Source organism: Ailuropoda melanoleuca, chromosome 2, assembly GCF_002007445.2.
Source record: "Ailuropoda melanoleuca isolate Jingjing chromosome 2, ASM200744v2, whole genome shotgun sequence".
Taxonomy (NCBI): domain Eukaryota; kingdom Metazoa; phylum Chordata; class Mammalia; order Carnivora; family Ursidae; genus Ailuropoda; species Ailuropoda melanoleuca.
The window spans coordinates 57,806,162-57,828,421 of NC_048219.1; the positions used below are offsets into that span (position 1 = coordinate 57,806,162).

At 43.9% G+C, this 22,260-nt stretch overlaps 1 long non-coding RNA gene across 1 annotated transcript; it reads left to right on the top strand.

Moving 5' to 3' along the window:
• The first annotated feature begins 2,944 nt into the window (after positions 1-2,944).
• On the top strand, positions 2,945-20,843 carry LOC117796339. The gene is made up of 3 exons (XR_004620745.1): positions 2,945-2,994; positions 19,261-19,328; positions 20,737-20,843. It is a non-coding gene; the product is annotated as an uncharacterized LOC117796339 (long non-coding RNA).
• The last annotated feature ends 1,417 nt before the right edge of the window (positions 20,844-22,260 follow it).

Below are 22,260 nucleotides of genomic sequence, written 5' to 3' on the forward strand. Positions count from 1 at the left end.
GAATGGGAGGTGGGGGTGGGAAGAGATCCTGGCATTTGCCATCTGGTAAGCCTGTCTTTAATCCTCAGTAAAGTAATGGAATGGAGACGAAGAAAAAAATGCGTAAGAATCAAGAGCATAATGCCACCATGAGCAAGCAGCTGTCTGGATTTTTAAAGAGCAAATTCCATGAGACAAATTTAATTGCATTTTTTAATAGAATTAAAAAAAAAAAACCCTCCACAACATTAGTGGGTGAAGGAAATGAAATGGATGCATCCAGAAATCTCACTTGAAAGATGAATTCAGCCAAGCTGGTTCTGAGCTCTGTCTCATGGATTGCAACCTGGCTGGAAGGCCACGCGAGCAGCCGGTGGGCGGCTGTGGACTGCCTGGGAGATGGTAGCCAGTGGCATGCTTCTGGCAGGCTCTGAGATGGGCCGCTATCTACAGAGCATCATTATTAATGACTTGCAGGAGGTGACGAGCAGAACATTAATTAAATGTGCACATGTGGCCAAGTGGGAAATTGGCGGCAAAAACACCAGAGAGGCAGGCGCATAATACCCAGGTACTTGTTTTTCAGCCTCTGCGATTTGGCCCAGGAGAAGTGGCTTGACTACTTCCTCTCCTGTCTCCCTGCTGCCCTGGGTTCGAACTAGAGTTTTGCATGATGCCATGGAGGAAGTGGCAGGGGAGGCACCTTTGAGCAGACTCACAACTCCCCTTCCCAAACACCAGGCTCTGTACAAATTGTACCTTCAGCCCAATGCTCTGAAAAAGGAAGCCTGCAAAAATTAATATTGATATTAGCAGAGTAATGAAGCAGCTGCAAAGCTGGTTCACAGTCGTCTTGCCCCATTTTGTGGCATGTTTACATCTGCAAAGGGGTGAGCGAGCAGGAGATACGGGGTGGGGAGGGATCTCCTCTGGGGCACCTTCAGGGGAGCCCTTTGGCCCATCTCATACTTCCTAAGAGAAGCCCGGGTGGTCTGACTCCTGAATACATTCAGGCACCTGAAGTTAGGTGACTCACCCCAAATCCTAAAGAAAACCACGCTTATAGGTGAAGTTCAAGCATTACATAGTTTTCACATTTAGTTCTCTCAAGAGATAATTCCTAATAACTCCACTGGCTTGGCTGGTCACTTTGTCACAACTGGGTCTTGGCATGGCCCCTATTGGAATTTATATTTATTTGAAAATGCCTCTGTTGCTACGGTAGAAAGAATGGTTCCGGGAGAATGCAAGCTCCCTGATCTGCAATATCAAGTACTGTGTGTTCTGAGATGGGAGATTATCTTTTGTGTTTTATTTAATTTGAGAACTATTAGCCAAACTCTTTGTAGACAGGGAAAGTTTCGTAAGGGTGGCAGTGACACTGATCAACCCCATGCCATTCTGAAACTGTGCTGTGGCTGGGGAGGCAGCCAGGCAAGTATTTAGGAAGAGGGATGAGAACACCCCCTCCCCACCACCATGGCAATAGCAATAACGTGATCTCCAGTAGGCTCTGACTGCCAGTGTGCATTATCTCATCTCATTTATACTCTAGTGCTATGGAGAGGAGTATTATTATTGTCCCTATTTAAAAAAGATGGCTCCAGATTGGGGTGAAATCTTCCCAAATGCAAAGTGAACCCCAGAGAACAAAGTCTATGGAAGGCAGACCTGCTCTGAGTCTCAAACCCACTGCTCCAACAAGGAGAACATCACCCAACCTTGAGCCACGGTTACTTTGGCAGGAATGCTCAGAGTAATGGATCTGGAGCCCAAGGCCAAGACAGTGACATACCACCTTTTAATGATCTGTTTACTATTTTTCTAGATGAGAGGCTGAAATTCACACAAGGGATGGGCAGACATGAAGGGCTTCTAATGGCAACATCTGCCTTTTTTCTACTCGCAAGCCATTGAGCTTTGAGATGTGTGTAATCCCCCCAGGAAAGCATAACCCACCCAGGAAAGCGCACCCTCCCGAGAAGGCACTTCAGAGGAAGGCACTCTGTTGTTCCTTAAACATGCCTCCTTTTGAGTCTCATTTCCCACCTCTGAGACCTCACTGAGTTATTTGTTCCAATGATACATAGCATGCTTCCTTAGAGGACCTCTGATCTATGAAATTTTCTTTGTATTCTTACATTTCCAGAGACTTTTTAAGGTCCAAGTGTTATTTTAGACCCTTCTGTAGACTGATGTCCCAAATTGCTACCCTACTGGCCCTGCCAGAGTCAACTACCAACCTTTGACCCAGATGGCTGGAAGTGGGCATTCGGGATTGAACTGAGTGAACAAACACTTTTAGATCAGAGCACAGACTCTCTCAAAGGTGCTTTGGCCTCACAGCTGTAATTGGGTGTTTTAGGTACCATAGTGTGGGAAGACGAGCAGAGGTGTTTGTCCCAGGTCCCCAGCTGTAGATTGTATTTTCTGAGGATACCCTATCCCACCTGTCTTCTAAAATGTGCCTTTGCACTCTGACTTCAAGGAGGAATCTAATGCCCCTTCTTTGAAGCAGGGATGTCCTTGTGACTTGTTTACGCTAGTAGGACACAGTGGAAGTGCCATCACGTGACCTTCAGCGTTTGGTCAGAGAAGGCTTAAAGCTTCCCTGAGGCTTTCTGAAACCTTTGGGGGTTAACATCGCCTAAGGAGGGCTCTGAGCCCCCTTTGCTCTTCACTGCATTCTCTCCCTTTCTTATTCTTGGGGTTCCATATCTAGGCCATTCTTTTTCCATTCCTTGCCCCTTTGTTTTTGCTTCCATCCCCTCCTGTTTGTGGTCTCCCCGAATTCCCATTCTCTTACACATCCCCTTCCATCGGGATGGGTAGGGAAGATGAAAGGAAAGGGAGTTCACGTGTGTAGGGTGATTACCCTGTGGGCTGCTCTGCTGCCTAGGGGGTTAAATTTTGTCTCCTGACAAGACTCTGCACTAAATGTGATTGTTCCCATTTTTTTCAGATGAGGAAACAGGCTCAGAGGAGTACAGTGACTTGCTGAAGTTCCCCCGGCAGGTAAGTGCTGGAGCTGGGTATGTTCCCAGACCTGTCTCATTCAAGAACCATTCTTTTGCAGTTGGTGGCATGACTTAGGGGAAAAAACAATTTATGGCCATAATCCTGTTTCGGTTAACTGCCTAGCAAGCCATCCGGTGTTCCTCTTCCACAATAAGGGTTTGCTCATTCCCACAAATCCTCTGTTGTCTTGATAAAGTCCAGAGTTAAGCAAAGAAACAGCAGAGAGCAAAATCACCAGGTTTTGTTATCAATGTAAATCCAAACCTCATGGTTTTTTGCGGTCGAGTTTCTGGTGAGCACAATGGATAAGTCAACATCTGGGAGGCCTGCACGTTACACTAGTGTCATAGGAGCTTAAGGAAAAGAGTTTGCATCAAAGCTTAAGCACAGATCGTATCAAGTTGGCAGTACCCCACATATCGTAGGTGTCCAATAAATATTTCTTAAATAATTATTAAAATTCCTACTTTTGTATTTTGGGGGGGCATATCCAATGTTATGGCTTCTGCTGAATTTTGTAACTATACATCCCACCTTGTATGTATGTGCGTGTGCGTATGTGTGTGTAGTGGGGGTGAGGGTCTGGAGGGTGGACTAGCATAGTGTAAAAGTCCATACGACACCAAGTGGGCAAATCATGGTGCCGTTCTGTACCTCAGTGTGCTCCTTTACCAAGTAGAAGTTGGGGTAAGAGGAACCCTCTGGCTCCTTCCTGTTCTAGGTATGACTGTCATGGTTCTTACATTGAGACCTAGATGTCTGTTCATTAACTTTTCAATGTGGGAAACTGGTAGCAGGAGTGTTGAGTATAATCATACAGTAGGGATTTTTAATCCAAACATTATTTATCCACTACTAATCAAAAATACAATGAAAGGATTTAAAAAATAAAAAAGCAAACCGAGAAACTGCCAGACTATAAAATAAACGTTTTTCTCTCTACTCTCACAGACTCATTCAACGTCTGGGGGATTTACAGGTGTTAAAAATGCCCCTGAAAGGAGACTTTTTATTTTCTGGGGTGATGGAAATACATTGATAATTACAGGGAGAAACTAGTTTTTGGTTTTTTTGTTTTGTTTTGTTTTGTTTTGTAGAACAATTAAAACGGCTTAGGGTTTAAGTGAACGAGAATGTAATGTTCCTTTATTTTATCGATCATTAAATTGATGTTACAAGCTATTAGAGGAGTTTAGTTTAGTCAAGGCTGATTTTCAAATATAATCCATATTTATGTAGATCGTCAGAGAAAAGGGTGGAAAAGCTCAAAGCCCGTGCATGCATGTGTGTATGCACCCTAGGGGGGTTTCTGTCTTTAAAAAGCATGAAAACACATGCTGACAAGAAGGGGCACAATGTGGAACTGGGAGAATATGGAGATCTAAAGGGACAATCCCTGCTTCCTGTTAAGAGGCAATTCTTGATTTAGTACGAATATTCTACAATAGTTCCTCTTGTTTTAAGTTGTAAGTGCATAATTGTAATGTGTGAGCATCGATATGTGATGTCTGAACACATCTGTGCAGACTGGAGCATTATAGTCAGTGATGTGCAGGACAGCCTTAGTCTCTTCCCAGCTCCCTGCTCAGTGACATCACATTGGTCGTTCGAAATTGACCGTGATGGGAGTAGTGACACGATGGGAAGTCAGCCAATGCTCCAATCAGGCTTCCCCTCCCCCAGTCTGGTTGTCATTTAGCTATAATCAGTGGTATGTATTTATCAACACACCACTGATCATAGTTCAGTAAAACTTACAACAAAATTAATGGGACATTACATTCATTATTGTTTGCAATGATAATTAAACATTAATTATTTATACACATTCATATATGTAACCAGTTGCCCTTTACTGAGCACCACTATATGTCAAGCCCTGTGCCTTTTATAGATGGTCTCTAGTCCTCATCAGAACGCCTGTAAGGCGGCTGTCACTGTCTCTATCTGATGGGCGAAGAAATTGAGACTCAAACTGAGACTCAAAAGTAATTGCCTATGGTAACATAGCTAGTTAATTGTTCAATCAGGATTTGAACCCAACACATTCCTCACCTACAGTGAGGGAACTCAAGTGTTGCTGAAGTCAGCTCATGAGGCTGCAGGGAGGGCATGATGCCAAGGGAAACAAAAGTACTCTGAGCCTCTTGTAAGACTCCAGGGTCTTAAGTTGGAGGCTGAGCTGTCGAATGACCCATTTCTACAGCAGGGCCTACCCGTGGCTCAGGACAGTGTTCTGGGAGGCGTAGATCCCACCTTCACTGGGAGTGAGCCCTTGTCTACAGAGCTGAGAAGTAGTTCTGAGAAGAAGTCCCTAGCCCCAGGGATTTTCCTGCTGCCCTTGCCTTGATGTCTCTGTCACCTAAGTTTTCCCACAGACCTCCAACCACTGATTTTTCTTCTCCTTGAATACCTCTTCTCTCCCTCTCTTTCTCTTTCCCCTTCCTTATTTGGTATCTGTGCAGTCCAAATCTTATTCTACCTGTTCAATCCCTGCCCACCTGTCCTCACTATTACCTAAATTCATCTTGTTCCCAACAGCATCTCAGCAGAACATGACCTCCTCCCATTTTCTGAACAACACCAGGATTTCCCAGAGGAATGGGGTGGAGAAATTTTTATTATTATAATTGGCAACAGAGTGTTTTTGAGGGGAGAAGTATCTTTGGTTAAAGAGATGTCTTGATGGGTGCTTGGAGAGAGGTGTCTGAACTGGCCCTGAGGGGAAAGGAAGCCGCTCTGTGTGATAAATGGAGAAAAGTTTGGAGCTGGGTGGGTGGAAATCAGGAATTGGGTGAGTAAGAGCAGACGTGGGAGGAAGGAGAGAGGGGGTAAACCTGCCTGGGACATTTTGGTAAAGTTTATAAACCTGTAAAAGAGTTGGATAGGGGAGTTTCACCTTTTGATTATGGAAAATGAAGAAAGTACTGCATTCATTGTAGGGTTGGGGGGGTGGGGGGGGAGGAGGCAGTTAAGAAGTTGCAGCCAAAGACCTTGAGGAGGGGGCCCCGGGATGAGCAGAGACTTGGAGCAAAGCTTGGGGTTTCCAAAGGCCACAGAATGGGTGAGGTGGTTTTGGACAATTTTCTTCATACCCACAAAGATCTGAGGGTCTCTGGCTGGCATCTGGCTTACCTTAGGTTCCAACAGCTCATGGCTTTGCCAAACTAACCCAGCCTGCTCTGATCTTGACCAACATCAAACATTCTCTTCTCCCATGTCCCCATTTTTTTCCTTGGGCTATGTATAGGCTTAGGACAGCCAGCAGGTAGGAGAGGGGAACTGAGTTACTGGGGGCAAGGATATTAGGAAACATAGAGCACCAGGAGGTGGGAGAGAGGCAGAGTCCAAGATAAGAGGGCAACAAGTAAAAAAAAAAAAGAAGTTTTTTCATAAACCTCCATTTCATAAATCTCCCTCTGCCAAATGAAATAAAGCAAAACAAATACATATCCCAAGCCAAAACTAACACAGAAGTAGAAACTTCATTCTCCGCCCTCAACAAAATCTATCATAATAAGAAAACACCTCTTTCCAGATGGTGGTAAGGTTAGGTGGGAACAGACAAGGACATCAAAGTCTTGGTGACCTGGTTGCATGGGGTACAAACGGTAATTTACAATAGAGCATCGGGCCAAGGCAACAGAAGGTGGCCATGGAGATATTTTATGCCTTACTTAGTTATTCTCATGTACATGCCAGTGAGAACTGATGTCTTAAATTCTGTCCCCAAGTGTGAAGTTGAAACTGGAAGGCCCATTAAAATGGGCCTTTCTGAATGCTATGGAGAGATGATAAGGTGTGGGAATCCTATCTATGCTGACATCACAAAGAAAGAACTCGAGGATATTCCTTTTCAAGTCCTGGCTGATGCATTTGGAAGTGGATAGCTGGTTTTAAAAATCAACATTATGAGTGCTTGGAATGGAGGTAAAGCACCTTAAATTCTTTAACCAGCCAGTTGCAAAGAGAGAGGAACAACGGTCCCATTTTTAATAATTTGCCTTAGTCACTGAAAGTGATCACCTAAATTCCAGAAAGTTGTTACCAACTGTCAGACTGCAGGTACCACAGCCTGCAGTTAGAGAAATAACTCCAAATGGTGGGAAACTCCAACCTCTATCAAAAAGAAAAAGAAAGGCATTCAACTAAATTCCTCAGACTTTGAAAACACAGCACCTTTTCTCACTTGGCTTTAGTAGAGAAACAGAAATTTTAACAAAGGTCCTTCTCAAGCGGAATATTGTATAAACTTGCCTTCTGAATGGGAAGATTGGAATTTAGGCAGCTGACCACTGGGAGGGTGTTTATGAGCAAATCCACGAGTATGCTGTTCATCTGTTGTGTTCTAGTTGACACCACTCTGCCTGGCATCTCTGTTTGCCAGCTGTATACAACATGGTCTAAATCAGTGAAAATATAGCCCCTGCCTTTACTGCGTCTGTGAACCAGAAAGAAGAATATTCACAATGACCAAGAATGAAGTCCAGAGGGCGCCTGGGTGGCACAGCGGTTAAGTGTCTGCCTTCGGCTCAGGGTGTGATCTCGGCATTATGGGATCGAGCCCCACATCAGGCTCCTCTGCTATGAGCCTGCTTCTTCGTCTCCCACTCCCCCTGCTTGTGTTCCCTCTCTCGCTGGCTGTCTCTATCTCTGTCGAATAAATAAATAAAATCTTAAAAAAAAAATGAAGTCCAGAGAAATTCAAAGAGATTTATTGGGCTGCCACTTGCTAGCTGTAAACTTGAGGTTGTGATACTCCTAGGGTTGTTGGGAGAATCAAAATATGATCAGGCTTGTAAAACTTTAGCCCAGAGCCGGGCACAGAGTGCACACTCAGGAAGTGTAAACAGAACTTTTATTAATAAGTGATGGGAAGTTTCCTTGGTATGGAAAATCTACAAATGAATAGAACACAGTCTTCCTTTAAGAGTCACACTGAAGAGGGAGTAGAGGAAGATAGGTCAGCAGATAATTATGATATATAGCACAGAGTAAATACAATGTACAATAAATGATAGGAGTATATATTGGGTGCTCCTTCAGGAGAAGCTTCAGTGCTCCGAAATGGGGAATCATTAAGGATGAGAGGACCATCTACTTGCATTAAGCCCGTGAATGTGAAAGGCTAGGTCTTTCAGGAAGGCCAGGGCTGTCATTCTGCTGTCCTAATGATGGATGGGGATTTGTGAGCAATTGAATTGAACCTCTGCCATTACTATCAATTGTTGGGATAGACTTCTCGATCGGAGCCAGTGGGCCACAGTCTGGGTCGGTGGTCACACTGACATAAGGTTTATGACCTTTCATAGGCTTCCTGTGTGCCTTGCCACACGCCCATCTGCCAGGGACCTAGGATCAAGCTGGTGGTAAAAGACATGGGAAATGAGGATTGCATTAAGTGACCCCAGATCTAAGCCAGCTGTGGCTGAGTCTCTTCCTTCTTTTGAGGAGGAATTTTTCTCATTTCCAAAGCTTTGCTGGCAGTTTGTGAAGGCATAGAGGTGGAAATGAGAAGCATGGAGGTTGAAATCGAAGCCCCTACTGCCTTGCTCTTTGACCCTGAGCAAGTTATTCACCCACTCTGAACCTCACTTCCTTTGCCCACAAAACAGGGGAAATGAAACTGACCTCATTAGAATTTGGGAGTTTTGTTTTTAATAACAGATTTATTGGGATATAATTTACGTACCGTAAAATTTGCCCTTTTAAAGTGATTTCAGCAGTTTTTCATATACTTACAGTGTGCAACCATCAGCACTACCTAATTTTAGAATGTTTTCATCACTCCCAAAAGAAACCCATACACATTAGCAATCACTCCCCATTTCTCCTTTCCCCCAACTCTTGGCAACCACTAATCTACTTTCTGTCTCTACAGATTTGTCTATTCTAGACATTTCATATATATAAGATCCTACAATGTGTGGTCTTTGTGGCTGGCTTCTCTTACTTGCATAATGTTTTCATGATTAATCCACGTTGTAGCATGCATGGGTACTTCATTCCTTTTTCTTGCTGAATAATCTTCCATTGTGTGAATAAACCATATTTTATCTATGCATCTGATATGTTGATGGGCATTTTTGGTTATTTTCACTTTTTTGACTGTTACAAATAATGCTATGAACATTAGTGTACGAAGTTGTGCATGGATATATGTCTTCCTTTCTCTGGGGTACAGGCCTATGATGGAATTGCTGGCTCACATACAAACTCTACTTAACTTTTTGAGGATTTGCCTGGTTGTTTCCCAAAGCAGTTGCACCATTTATCATCCTGCCAGCAAAAAATGAGGCTTCCTGGGGCGCCTGGGTGGCTCAGTCATTAAGCGTCTGCCTTTGGCTCAGGGCGTGATCCTGGCATTCTGGGATGGAGCCCCACGTCAGGCTCCTCTGCTGGGAGTCTGCTTCTTCCTCTCCCACTCCCCCTGCTTGTAGTCCCTATCTCGCTGGCTGTCTATCTCTGTCAAATAAATAAAAAAAATCTTAAAAAAAAATGAGGCTTCCAATTGTTTCAGATCCTCACCAGCACGTGTTATTGTATATCCTTTTGATCTTAGCCATCTTAGCAGGTGTGAAATGGTATCACAGTGTGATTTTGATTTGCATGTCCTTGATGACTAATGATGTTGAACAAGTTTTTGTGTACTTATTGGTCATCTATATATTTTCTTTGGATAAATATTTAAAATGCTTTGCTGACTTTTAATTGGGTTGTCTTTTTCTTGTTGAATTTTAAGAGTTCTTTATATATTCTGGATACAAGTCCCTTTGCATGATGCAGCTAACATTTGTTAGTACTTTCTATGCACCTGACACTTCATTTCAAGTAACTCGGTAAGTTCTTACAACAACACTAAGAGATATGCACTATTTTTTTTTTAAGATTTTATTTATTTATTTGACAGACAGAGAGACAGCCAGTGAGAGAGGGAACGTAAGCAGGGGGAGTGGGAGAGGAAGAAGCGGGCTCCCAGCGAGGAGCCTGATGCGGGGCTGGATCCCAGAACGCCAGGATCACACCCTGAGCAGAAGGCAGACGCTTAACGACTGAGCCACCCAGGCGCCCCAGATATGCACTATTTTAATCCCTTTTACTCAGATGAGGAAGCTGGGAGTGGTCAAGGTACTCGTTCAAGGCTGCATAAGGCCTCACAAGTAGCAAGCCACCAAGTGGGTATTTGAACTTAGTCCCTGATTGTGATGAGAATGGGTCTCAAGAGACATAGGTGAATGTGAGAATGAGAGAAACATGGAATGGCATGTGCATTGACTAACAAGGCGAGAAGGTGGTTAAGATCCCTCTCTGTGGCTTCAAATCTCAGCATGGTTACTTTCAAGCTGTATGACCTCAGCAGCTCTGATTTTTTTAACAGAAAATGGGGATAATTAGGCTTCTTTTCTTATGGGCTTATTGTGAGGAATAAAGGAGTTAATATATGTAAAGTACTTAGAATAAATAGTTCCCTTGCACATGGGAAATGCTCAAAATTATCAGCTCTGATACTGATGGAGAGCTTTAAACCTGATCCCAAGCTTCTTTTCCAGAATTATTCCTGCTGTCAGGGCCAGCTTCATGGGTGAGCAAATGTGCAGCCTTTCAGGACCTTGTACTCTAAAGGGCCCTGGATTTGGCTTAATGTTTTGTTGTCACCTTCTTGAAATTTTGAATTATTTTTGAACGTGGGGCACTTCCATTTTGCCCTGAGGGCCACAAATTATGTAGCCAGTCCTGGGTGGGACATAGGCCTGGCTTTGGCTGGCAGAGTTCTCTCCCCTCACCCAGTGATGTCCAACACAGCCCGTGCAAGGATATCTCTTCACACACACACACACACACACACACACACACACACACACACACACACACACACCAGAACCTCCTTGGTTGCTATGAGCTCCAGTGGATCTCAGTGTGGAAGATAGTACTGTTCGGTTTAATTACCATGTCAGCAAGGCCAATGCACACCCACTTGACATTCCTGATTTATTACCTAAAAATGAATGCAATGCATAGGGGGACCCAAATCCTGCCTCTATTATTGGACTGAAAACCTCCATTGACTTCAGCTGGCAGCCTGCACCACTAATTGAGGACAGAGTTTGGCCCCATGGGTTTTATATAGAACATTTTTCTTTATTTCTTGTTTTCATGGGTGTGTGTTGTGGGCTGGGGATTATTTTTATGTTTTTCCACTTCCTGATTAGTTTTAGGACTTGTTTATTTGGAGACTGCTTTAATAAATTTGCACAGCAGGGTGAGTTAGTAACAGGGTTGGTGTATTTAACCAGGAACCACCTTCTTTTCAGTTTGGTTTTCGGTGTTTAACTTCGGGCACAGTCACTCGGTCTCAGAACCAAATCTCTGCCAAAGATCACCTGTCCCTGCTCTGGAGATGCCGTGGTGGTTTAATCCGAAGGCAGGGCTTTGCTTCCATGCAGAGCTTCACCACAGTGTATCACCACTGCACTTTCCAAGTGTTCTTGACTTAAGTGGTATTTTTCTGTCTGTTTCCTGCTCTAGATTGTGGATCCCAGACAGCAGGCACTTGGTCATCGGTATAGTTTTAGTGTCTAGCATAGCTCCTGTCACAAACAACTTCATTTGAGAAACTTTCCCTGGGCATCTTCTACGTGCCAGATAGAGTAGATATGACAAGATAAATGAGGTCCCTGCTTTGAGAGGGGCTTCCATTGTATGAGTGAAACACAAGTCCCAGTAAATAAAGGATTGCAGTAGTAATTGTAGAGGAAGATTGAAATTAAAAAAATAAAACTGGAGGGATGCCTGGGTGGCTCAGTTGGTTAAGAGTTTGCCTTCGGTTCAGGTCATGATCTCAGGATTCTGGGATCAAGTCCCCCACATCTGGCTCCCTGCCCAGCAGGGAGCCTCCTTCTCCCTCTCCCCCCCCCCNTCTCCCCCCCCCCCCCCCCCCCGCTCTCTCTCTCTCTCAAATAAATAAATAAAATCTTTAAAAAATAATAAAATAAAATTGGAGGATGTGACAGAACGACTGGTCCTGTGTGCGTGTGTGCATGTGCGCATGCCTGCAGTTGGGGGTCGGGGAAGCACTCCCAGAAGAGATGAGCCGGGTCAGGTAGGCTTGTCCCGGGTAATGCTGTCTCGGTAAGGAATTTGACTCATTCCAAGGGCAATGGGAACCTTCGGGAGGGGCGCACACCTTACATTTTCAAAGAACGTTCTGGCTGCTTTGTGGACAAGGAGGTGCGGGTAGTGCGGGCAAATCTGGAAACTTTCAGAAAAACCACTCAGGGGGTTTTGTGTAAATGTGTTGAACTCACTGGATTATTTGCGGAAAGGCATTGGTGTTGTCCTTGCCAAGGCTGGCAGGGGAAGTGGAAGAGGAGGGACAGATTACGGTGCGATAACCTCTTATTGTGAGAGCCAATGGCAAGGTGGCGTTCTCCTTGGCTCAATCCTTGCAGCCACATTTCCAGGAAACATCGGCCACCCCAGGTCATGTCCTGCGATGCCGGCAGGATCACCGTTTTGGGGAGTGCAGAGCCTGGTGGAAGCAGTAAGGGAGGAATCACACACGGAGAATGGCCTAGTTAAGGAGGGAAACTGGAGAGAGGAGGGCTCTTCCAAGCAGCAAGACAGTGCGGCCAGGAGCTGGGGGGACCAGGGCGTGAAGAGAGAGCTTGTTTAATGGCGGGTGCATTGCGGCGCTATCAGCAGTGTGGAGTCGGGACTGCCGGGCCACGCACTGGAACTTATTTAAAGAGGCTATTGTAAAAGTCTCCGAGCCAGTTAATTACCAGTTTTTGTTATGTCAGGAACTCCTTGGGTAAAAGCAGAAAGAAACCATTCATGAGTATGTTCCAGTTCTGTAGTTTAATGGGACAAGTGAAAAAAAAAATTAAAAAAACTGATAAAATGATTTAGTTCATGGCAGGGTTGAAACTCCTCAAAAAAAATCTGAAATTACATATTGTGCTCACCCTCCTCCCAGAGAAGCCATTCAAATAGCTGCGGACTTAATTGGAGTAACAACCCATTGCTGTTATGCATAAAACTCAGGAGCCCATTGAGCACTGACAAGGCCAAGGACACGGCCTGTCACCCTGCCACTGTGAGGCCAGGTGCGCCTGATGACCCGAATGGGCTTAGCAAAGCACGTGCCCAAAGGTGAAAGGGCAAAAGGAGTGTCAGCAGCGTGCGCACAGCTGCGGTGGCTCCTGGGAGCGGGTTCCAGTCTATCACGTGGTCCAACACCCTAGCTTGCTGAAAACAAATGGGATTTCCATGATGAATCAATCTAGCTCACTATGACTTACACAATGAAAACAAATGGGAAAAAGTCCACGCGTCAGCTGAAGACAATTTCAGGAGCGGCGGGAAGTCCATTTGACAGGGCATGGCCGGGGAGGAGAATGTTTTTAAAAGCGGTTTTATCTGGTCCAAGATGGCGACGTAGGAAGACCCGAACCCGCCCCTGCCAGGGGCGCACCAATCCTAACCCTCTGTATAGAGTGGTTCCTCCCGAAGAACTGAGGGCTGATTGGACAGCTTCTGCACAACCAAGGATTGGGTGACCACACGGAGCACCGCAAGAGTCTGCGACCTGCGCGGAAGGGAGCCCACACCCCCGACACTAGAGACCACCATGCGGCGACAGGACTAAGGGAGGTGGGCAGATTCGTCTGCGCTAGGGCACAGCCTGCCGCCTCAGCACCCTGGCAGGGCGGAGCCCGGAGGCTCTGGGGAACAGAGAAAAAGTCGGGCTTTGAACGATCAACTAGAAAAGAGAGGAACCAGGCCTAGGACCCTGCCAACAGTGAGGTAGCTGGTGGAACTATCTCGGGGTCAGAGGGGTTGGTGAGCGCCATGGTTTACTTCCACCTCCACCTTGATAGTGGGTAGTGTGGCCGGGAGCAGGATTCCGAGTGTCCCAGCCAGAAGGCTGCCTCAGTGAGCCCCAGTGAGGCACACACGGCGCTACCCCTGGTCCGTGCTCACTACAGCTCCAGCTGTGACACCAAGGTGACACAGGCACAAGGCACCCTGGAATACTCCATGTCTGCACCACTTCTGCTCCAGATGGCTCGCTAGGGCACCTTTGGCACAGAGACCTCCTGGGTCATACCTGCTGCAGCTGTAGCTGCGCTGCCAGGGTGCCCCCTGTGCAGAAAGCCGTCGGACACAGCAGCTTGCGCTCACTTCAGCCTCAACTATCCTGCCAGGGTGTATTCTGTCTGGAGATCTCCAGGAATCCCTGGCCCATGCCCACTTCAACTCTGGCCATCACACCAGGGCAATCCCAGCACAGAGTGCCCCTGGACCCCCAGCCTATACCAGCCACAGCTCCAGCCAGCCAGTCAGAGTCACCAGACACACACAGTGTACACAGGGGACAACTATACACAAGACCATTCCTTCAAGTTTAGGAGAAGTAGCTGCTCTGCCTAATTCACAGAAACAAGCACAGAAAGTGAAGCAGAATGGGAAGATGGAGGAATATGCTCCAAATGAAAGAACAAGACAAAAACTTCAAAAGAACTAAGTGAAACAGAGATAAGCAATGCCCCTGATAAAGAGTTTAATGATTGTAAAGATGCCCACTGGGCTGGAGGGAAGAGTGGAAGAACTCAGTGAGAACTTCAACAGAGAGAAAATATAAAAAGGAAGCAGAATCGCAGACAAGAACTGAAATGAAAAATACACCAGGGGAAATCGACAGTAGGTTGGTGGATACAGAGGAGTGCATCAGCAATCTGGAAGACAGGCTATGGAGAGCCCCCAAGCTGGACAGCAAGAAGAAAAAAGAATTTTAAAAATGAGGATAGGTCAAGAGATCTTTTGGACGACATCAAGCAGTCAAATATTTTCATGATAAGGGTCCCAAAGGAGAAAAGAGAGAAAAGGGGCAGAAAATTTATTTGAAGAAGTAATAGCTGATAACTTCCCTAACCTGGAGCAGGAAACAGACATCCAAGTTCAAGCAGCACAGAGAGTTCACAACAAGATGAACCCAAGGATGTCCACAGCATGACACATAATAGCTACAGTGTCAAAGGTTACAGAGAAAAAAATCAGGTAACAAGTGTGGTTGTGCAAACTGAACACATTTGAGAAAAAAAGAGGCTGAGTGTTTAAGACATTCTGGACTGGAAGACATTCCTATCTAGGGTTTTCGTTCTTCTCCACCTGCATTGATTAACTCAGGTCTCTGTTTGGGATGCATCACTACTCCAATGTGAATGTCTCCAGTGGTAGTTGGAGAGAGCATGACACACATAGAGCTTGCCTTCAGATTTTACCCACTACCAGCACTGCAGTCAAATAGACCTATGTTCCGATCTTGGTTCTGGCACTTACAGGTATGTGAAATTGGACCGTTTACGTTACCTTCTCATCTATCAAAGAGAGATAATGCAGAGTTCATCTAGGATGTCTGTTATCTATTGAATTTCTTAGGGTACCCAGACATAGGGCTATTATTAGTGATTGTGTTACATATAACACTTTGAGAATAATTCCATTGAACATTTTGAAGTCACCCTATTTTTTTTTTACAAATTTATATTTATTTTCATTTTTAATTTAAATTCAATTAATTAAATATAATGTATTATTGGTTTCTGAGGTAGAGGTCATTCATCAGTCTTAAATAATACCCAGTGCTCATTGCATCACGGAAGCCACCCTATATACCTTTGTCAGTAACTTAGATGAAATAGGTTCTCCTTATTTATAGTTTAAACTGAGTCAATGCCCAAGAAGGTTTCAAAAGACCTAGAATAACTAAAATATTTATAATGCTTTACTTTCCCTTAGCATATTATGTAGTTACTAATAATATATTCTCCAACAACCCTATGAAATAGGTGGTTTATGTTTTCATTCTGTTTCTCACATAAGTGGGTAGTAGACCCTTAAAGCATATATATATGTATAATTCTTCAGGCCATCTGTGGTCCAACTGGGACTGTCAGTGGCCTATCTCGCATGTTGGATGTTGGGTCATGGTCATCCCTGTATCTGCTGCTTCAGGTCCTCTTCACTACCACTTCCTCAAATGGGCAGTTGTCCGTTCCAAAAATAGTGATGGTTTCACTGTGTCTGAAATGGTCAGGGCCTCATCTACGTTAAGGTTATGTAACAGCATCAGAAAGAAGGCAGGCCCCCACAGGCATAGACCAAGGTGATAGATGAATGAAGTGAGGGATGGGCTTGTGAGGCTTTGTCAGTTATCTTGACAACAGCGTTTTACAGATGTATGCATGCTGATCTGCATGATTTAAAGCAATGAAATGATTTTGTATTTTCTCTTTTCATTTTGTATTTCTAGGGAAAGGCCTGTCAGTAGGCTCAGCTTATAGCCATAAGGGAGTAACCATCAGATGTAGTCTAACAACTGGCTTGAGTTGCTCCCAAGCTTCTTCAAAGAGACTGGGGTCCACACTTGCTGCCTTGATATTTTCTTTCTTTTTTTTTTTTTTTTACCTCTTCCTCACTCCACCAGCTGCTACTAAAATCACTGAGGAGGTGTTACTGCCAAAGCTGATGGACAATGTTCGGTCCTTACTTATTTGACCTTTCTGAGGACTCTGACTCTGCTGGCAGACTTTCTCTTCTCCAGACTATTTGTCTGTTGGCTTCTAGGACACCACTTTTTCCTGCTTGCCCTCCTTCTGTCCAGTGTCCCACATCCTGAGTCTCTGAGCTCGGCCCTGTCTCACTTCATTTGAATTCTCTCTGGGATTCTCAGTTTCAACATGGCTTCAAACACCCATGACCCTTGAATCTTTACCCCTACCACTGGTAGCCCAGATGTGATTTCTTTAACTACTCGACCCTGCCTCAGCTACTCACTCCTGTGCCATTGCCAAAATGACAGCTCTTCTGTAATCTCAAAGTAATGTGCTTGCTGTTGGCCCCCACCTCCTATCTTTCCAGCTCATTCTGTGTAGTACCCCAGCCTGAACAATCCCTTGGCCACCAGGACCATACTCTATTGATTCTTCCACATTTTCACATCCCTCACCACTTTGATGTCCTCATTCTTCTTCTTACTGCGCTTAAATTCCATGCTCAATCATCATAATTAGATCCTGCCATATACTGTTGACCCCCTTGCCCCTTTCTCATTTCCTCAGACTCATTTGACAAAACCACAATCTTGGTTAAAACCAACTCTCTTCCTCCTCCATCCGTGCACCTGAATATGACTGGGAAAAACACACAGCCATGCAGATAGGCCTCAATTTAAATTCAAGACCATGAACCTTTAGTGGGCCCTTAACGCTTAGTTCCTGGTCCTTTCGTTTTCTCAGTTAACTCATTTCCTCCCCCAACACTCACTCTCAGCTAATGACCTTGGTTCCTACTTCACTGAGGAAAATTGAAGCCGTCCGACAAGAAAGTGCACAGGTTCCCACCCCATCTCCACCCACCTACTACCATCTGCACCTACAGACAAGGCCTTGCAGGCTGTTCCTGCAGAAGAGCTACTGTGCTCCCATTTCCAGCCAGTCCCTCTGCCTGTGCGTGTTGCCCTATCCTCATCATTGACTCAAGGGTACTGCTACCTCTCCCATCTTCGATGTCTGACCCTCCACTGGGGTATTCCCATTAGCATGGTTCCCAACTCAGAGGAGAAGCCAAAGTTCTTACAGTGGCCACACGGCCCCACAGAATCTGGCTCCCCATCAGCTCTCTGACCTCATTTTCTGTGTCTCTGTCCTTGCTCACATTACACCACACTCCCTGACTGCCTTGTTGGTCTTCCAACCTCAGGACCTTTTTCCTTCCCTGCCTGGAAGCTCTTCTCTTGCATCTGCTTGGCTTCTCCCTTATCTACTTCAAGTCTTTGCTTGAATCTCACTTCCCAGGGGAGTCTTCCCTGACCACCCTAGTTAGAACCACAAAATCTGTCTCCCCAGCCTCTGTACTGCTGATCCTCCCTACTCTGTCCTATATCCTACTCTTTTTTTTTCTTTTTGCTTATCATCTATCTTCTTATGTAGTTTGCTTGTCTATCAGGTTTATTGTTGTCTGTCTCTGCATTAGGATATAAGCTCCTTAAGGGCAGGCATCTTTGGTTTGTTCACTAGGCACCTGGAAGAGTACCTGGCACAGAGCAGGAGCTCAAGAATTTCAGCAGAGGCTGACTACCTTGTTGGTGTTATCCATGTGGATGCTCTCTCTTATCGTTCTGGCTGAATTTCATACAATATTAGTTCATATAATGAAAAACTTGCCCTTTCTCATAAATTCTACAGCCTCTCCTCTCCACCACTCCATGGGATTAACTTATGTTCCAGTCACACAGACATTCTGGCCATTGATTGCTTATGCCGAGCTCTTCTGTACCTCTAGACTTCTGTTGTTCCCTTTCCCTGGGAAAGCTCTCCACTCCCTTGTCCAAATGGAGAATTCTGCTCAAGAGTCAGCCCAAATAAGTTCTCTTTTGTGAAGCTTTCCTGGGAATTTCAGGCTTTTCCTGGGCTCCCAGACCACCTTGTATATCACTTTATTACAGGGAAAGAGACTGTCTTCATCTTCTTTGTGGCCCCAGTGCCTCCTCAGTGCTTGACACTGTGTGAATGAGTATACATTTAGTTCTTCCCCACCCCCAGCTTTATTGCGATATCAATATATAATACTATATAAGTTTAAGGTGTACAACATAATGATTTGATATCTACATATATTGCAAAATGACTGCTACAATATGTTCATGAGCAGCAGCTAGCTCCAGGAATAGTTGGATCCAGCACTTCAAGTAATGTTTATCATTTCTTTTCTTTGCATTGCCTATGCTTGGTTTAATTCTCAGGAAGTTTCTCTCCATGAATACCAAGATGGCTTCTGATAACCCCAAATAATTATATTTCTCAAGAACTGTGATAAAATACCAGGAAAGATAGATTGGTTTGACTGAGTCCAATGCCTACCTCCGAGGTCATCACTGTGGCTATGAAACTAGAGGATTCTATCAGCTAGGATTAGGTTGACACAAAGATCTTGCATGTGTTGTGTGGAGGGCAATTTGTGGGTATGTTGGCCCAAACTAAGCTGCATGGATTGAGCCATATTATTATAGAATGGGTGAAGGATAAAAGAAGGCTAAATAATGAAGGTCTACAACAGAAGCAATCAAAAAAAGCTATCAGACTATGTGGAATAGAGATCTTTTGCCCTTTTCGCTCCACAAATATGTTTAATAGATGGCCATTCTGTCCCTTACTTGAATCTTCTCAACTGCCTGGCCTTTCTGTTTTCACCAATTTCTAGATTTCCAATCGTTGAACTCAAGAACCATCTGTTCATTACCTTGATGACACTGATCATTGGTTTGATGGGTAAGTTAAGTCCTACATCCTTATTTTTCCTTATCTGCCACATCCTATTGCTGATTCCTGGATCAGTTTCAGTCATGTCCTGAACGTGACAGGGTTAGCACCTCTGTTTTTGGTGTAATGCTTAGCATAATTTTTTGATATGTTAGCACATTGAAATAGTGTTTTGTCTGGTAAGATGATGCATGAGGACTATGGTTTTTTTGTTCTTTAGGAAAATTGTTTCTTTTGCTTCAAGTAATCTTTTGATTTAGAAACAGTGATATTTTGCAAAATTTTTTTCTGATAATATATGTTCATTGAAGAAAATCTAGAAAATACAAAGGAGTATGAAACAGGAAAAATGCATATTTCCTTACCCCTAGTGAGAATAATTATTAAAACTGTTTTCTATTCCTTGTTAGATTTTATTAATGCATGAGTAGGTCTATATGTGTGTATAACTACAAAATTCAAATTATATACATCATTTAAACCTACTCATTTGCTTCATATAAACATGTAATATTTCTTGTATCGTTAATATTTTTCTAAAACATGATTTCTTAGTGGGGCAGAGTCCAAATATATGGCTGTTGCTAAATTTATTTAATTAATTTTCTCTATTTTGGGTATTTAGGTTGTTTACAATTTTATATCATAAATAATACCGTAATATGCATCTTTGATTTTTCATGTCTTTAAGTGTGTTTTTAGATAAATTCCTGGACACTGACTCCTGAACTATTTTAGGGTTTTAATACATATTTAAGTTCAGAAAAGTTACACTGCTTCACACACCTACCCAGCATGCATGAGCATATACATGTCCCTGTATCTTCTTCAACACTGAGTAGTAACATTAAAAAATTATTGATTTGATGGGGGTGGGGAGAAAGCATCTCATTTTGTTTTAGTTTATATCCTTGATTACTAGTTTATATCCTTGCCCAATTTCTTTGCATTTATTGGCCATTTGTGTCTCTTCTGTGCAATGTCTGCTCTTAGGCTTTACCTACGTTTCTTTTGCTGTGTTTGTCTTTTCTATTTTGAGCAAGACTTTGGTGACAGACCCTTTGGTGGAATACCACGTACCGGCCAAGAGACAGAACTATTGGGTTCTGCAGTTTCCATATCTGTAAGATAGGGTAATATTAGATGGATCCAAAATCTATTTTAATAGGTCACAATACTCAAGTATCGCCATTTCAGACAATTCAACCCATAGACTTTGCCTTGCCTCTCTCACAGGGAGCTTAAGAGACTCAAAATGAGTTGAGTATGCAAATGTTTTATGAGCAGCGAACACAAACCAAAGTAAGGAATTCAGTAGTACATCCATAGTAATCTAGGCACAAGCCATTTTACCTATGATATCTCACTTATTTCTCACCACAACCCTGCTAAGTATATTCTTTTCCCCACTCAGCAGATGAGGAAGCTAAGTCCTATAGCTCACAAGAGGCAAAGCTGAATGTTAGCCTAGGATGTTCGGCCCCCTGGCTGGTGATCTCTCTACTATGAGGTCCTGCTTCTCTCCAAGTCCTTTATAAAGGTCAGTAAACGAATTTCCTTCGAGGCATAATCTACTTCCGTGGCATGCTAAGCAATGGACATTAGCCAAAGCTATGAGGACACAGGATCAGCATGGTCACCGACCAACTCTCATTAACAGCATAAAGAGCATTACTGAGTGTAATTATTTTCTTTGGAAGTGATTGTGTTTCAGAGACTTGCAATTTTGGGCACCTATGAATGTGTTTGGTTCATAGGGCTAACTGCTATAATGATTTGGAATCATGGCCATCTTGGGTAATTCCTTAGGTCATTCTTATTTACTGTTGCCTAGGTTATGACAAGGCAGATTCACATCCCTTACAATGCAATTGGGAGAATAATGCTTTTAGAATTCTGAAATTTCCAAAGAGGTATCATGTGCTTCATAGTCCCTTACCTCTCCATCTGGGCATGTGAGAATAAACAAAATCCCTGGAAGAATAATATTTCTAGAAATATGAGGAAAAACTTAATTTCTTTCATTTTATATCCAGATGTTTTCCAGCAGGAAGGAAAATCTCCGTAGAATGTAAGTTCCCAAACAAATAAAACTTCCAAAAGAATTTTCCTTTTAGCAGATCTCATTGTATTACTTGCAAACTAGCTGGTGAATAAAAGATGCTTTGAAGTTTGCGTAGTCAATTAAAAATGTTTCTTAGGGACAAGGAGACACATTCATAATCTATCAAGGGGTATTTTTTTCTTGATCATCTCCTGTGTTTAGTTAATCTTTATATGTAGCACTTTAGCAACCAAAGCAGCAGTTAGAATTTATGAACAAGACCCTAGACCAGGTGGTGTGGAGATGCCAAATGAATAAGTCTTGGTTATTGACCAAAGTGGCCTTGCAAATTAGGAAGGGGATTAAGTCTAAGGCAGAAACCTATAAATTTCATGAAGGAGTAACATAGGAAATCCCGTGGGAGTTAAAGTGGGAAGGGCTTGCCTCTGCCTGTGGAGAGAATAGGCTCCGAGGAAGAGGTGGCATGCGGGATGGGAAGGCTTCAGGCAGACTGAGAGCGGAGGTAGGGGATTCTGGGCAAAGGAGATAGCAGAAGCAAAGTTGAGGGGGTTACAGTGGCATGGGGCTAAGGTGAGGTGGGGTCAGGCTAGGGGGTAGGTGGGAAGGAAAGTGGGTGCAGAGGCGGGGGGGATGGAGCTCTGGCAAAATGAGCCCCCTGGGGTTGCTGCCATCCACCTTGCTCCTCGCCACATCCTAATTCCTGGCATAGTGCCTTCCTTTCCCAGGAGGTGCTTCAGGATATCAGTAAACTCAGGAAATGAACAAGCGAAAGAAAAAAGACCAGAGAAGCAATAAAGGAGGACAAAGCCTTCAGGTCTGTGGCCGCACATTCTTTTGTCTAATTCACTGTCTGGGCACTTTGTAAGTTGGTATATT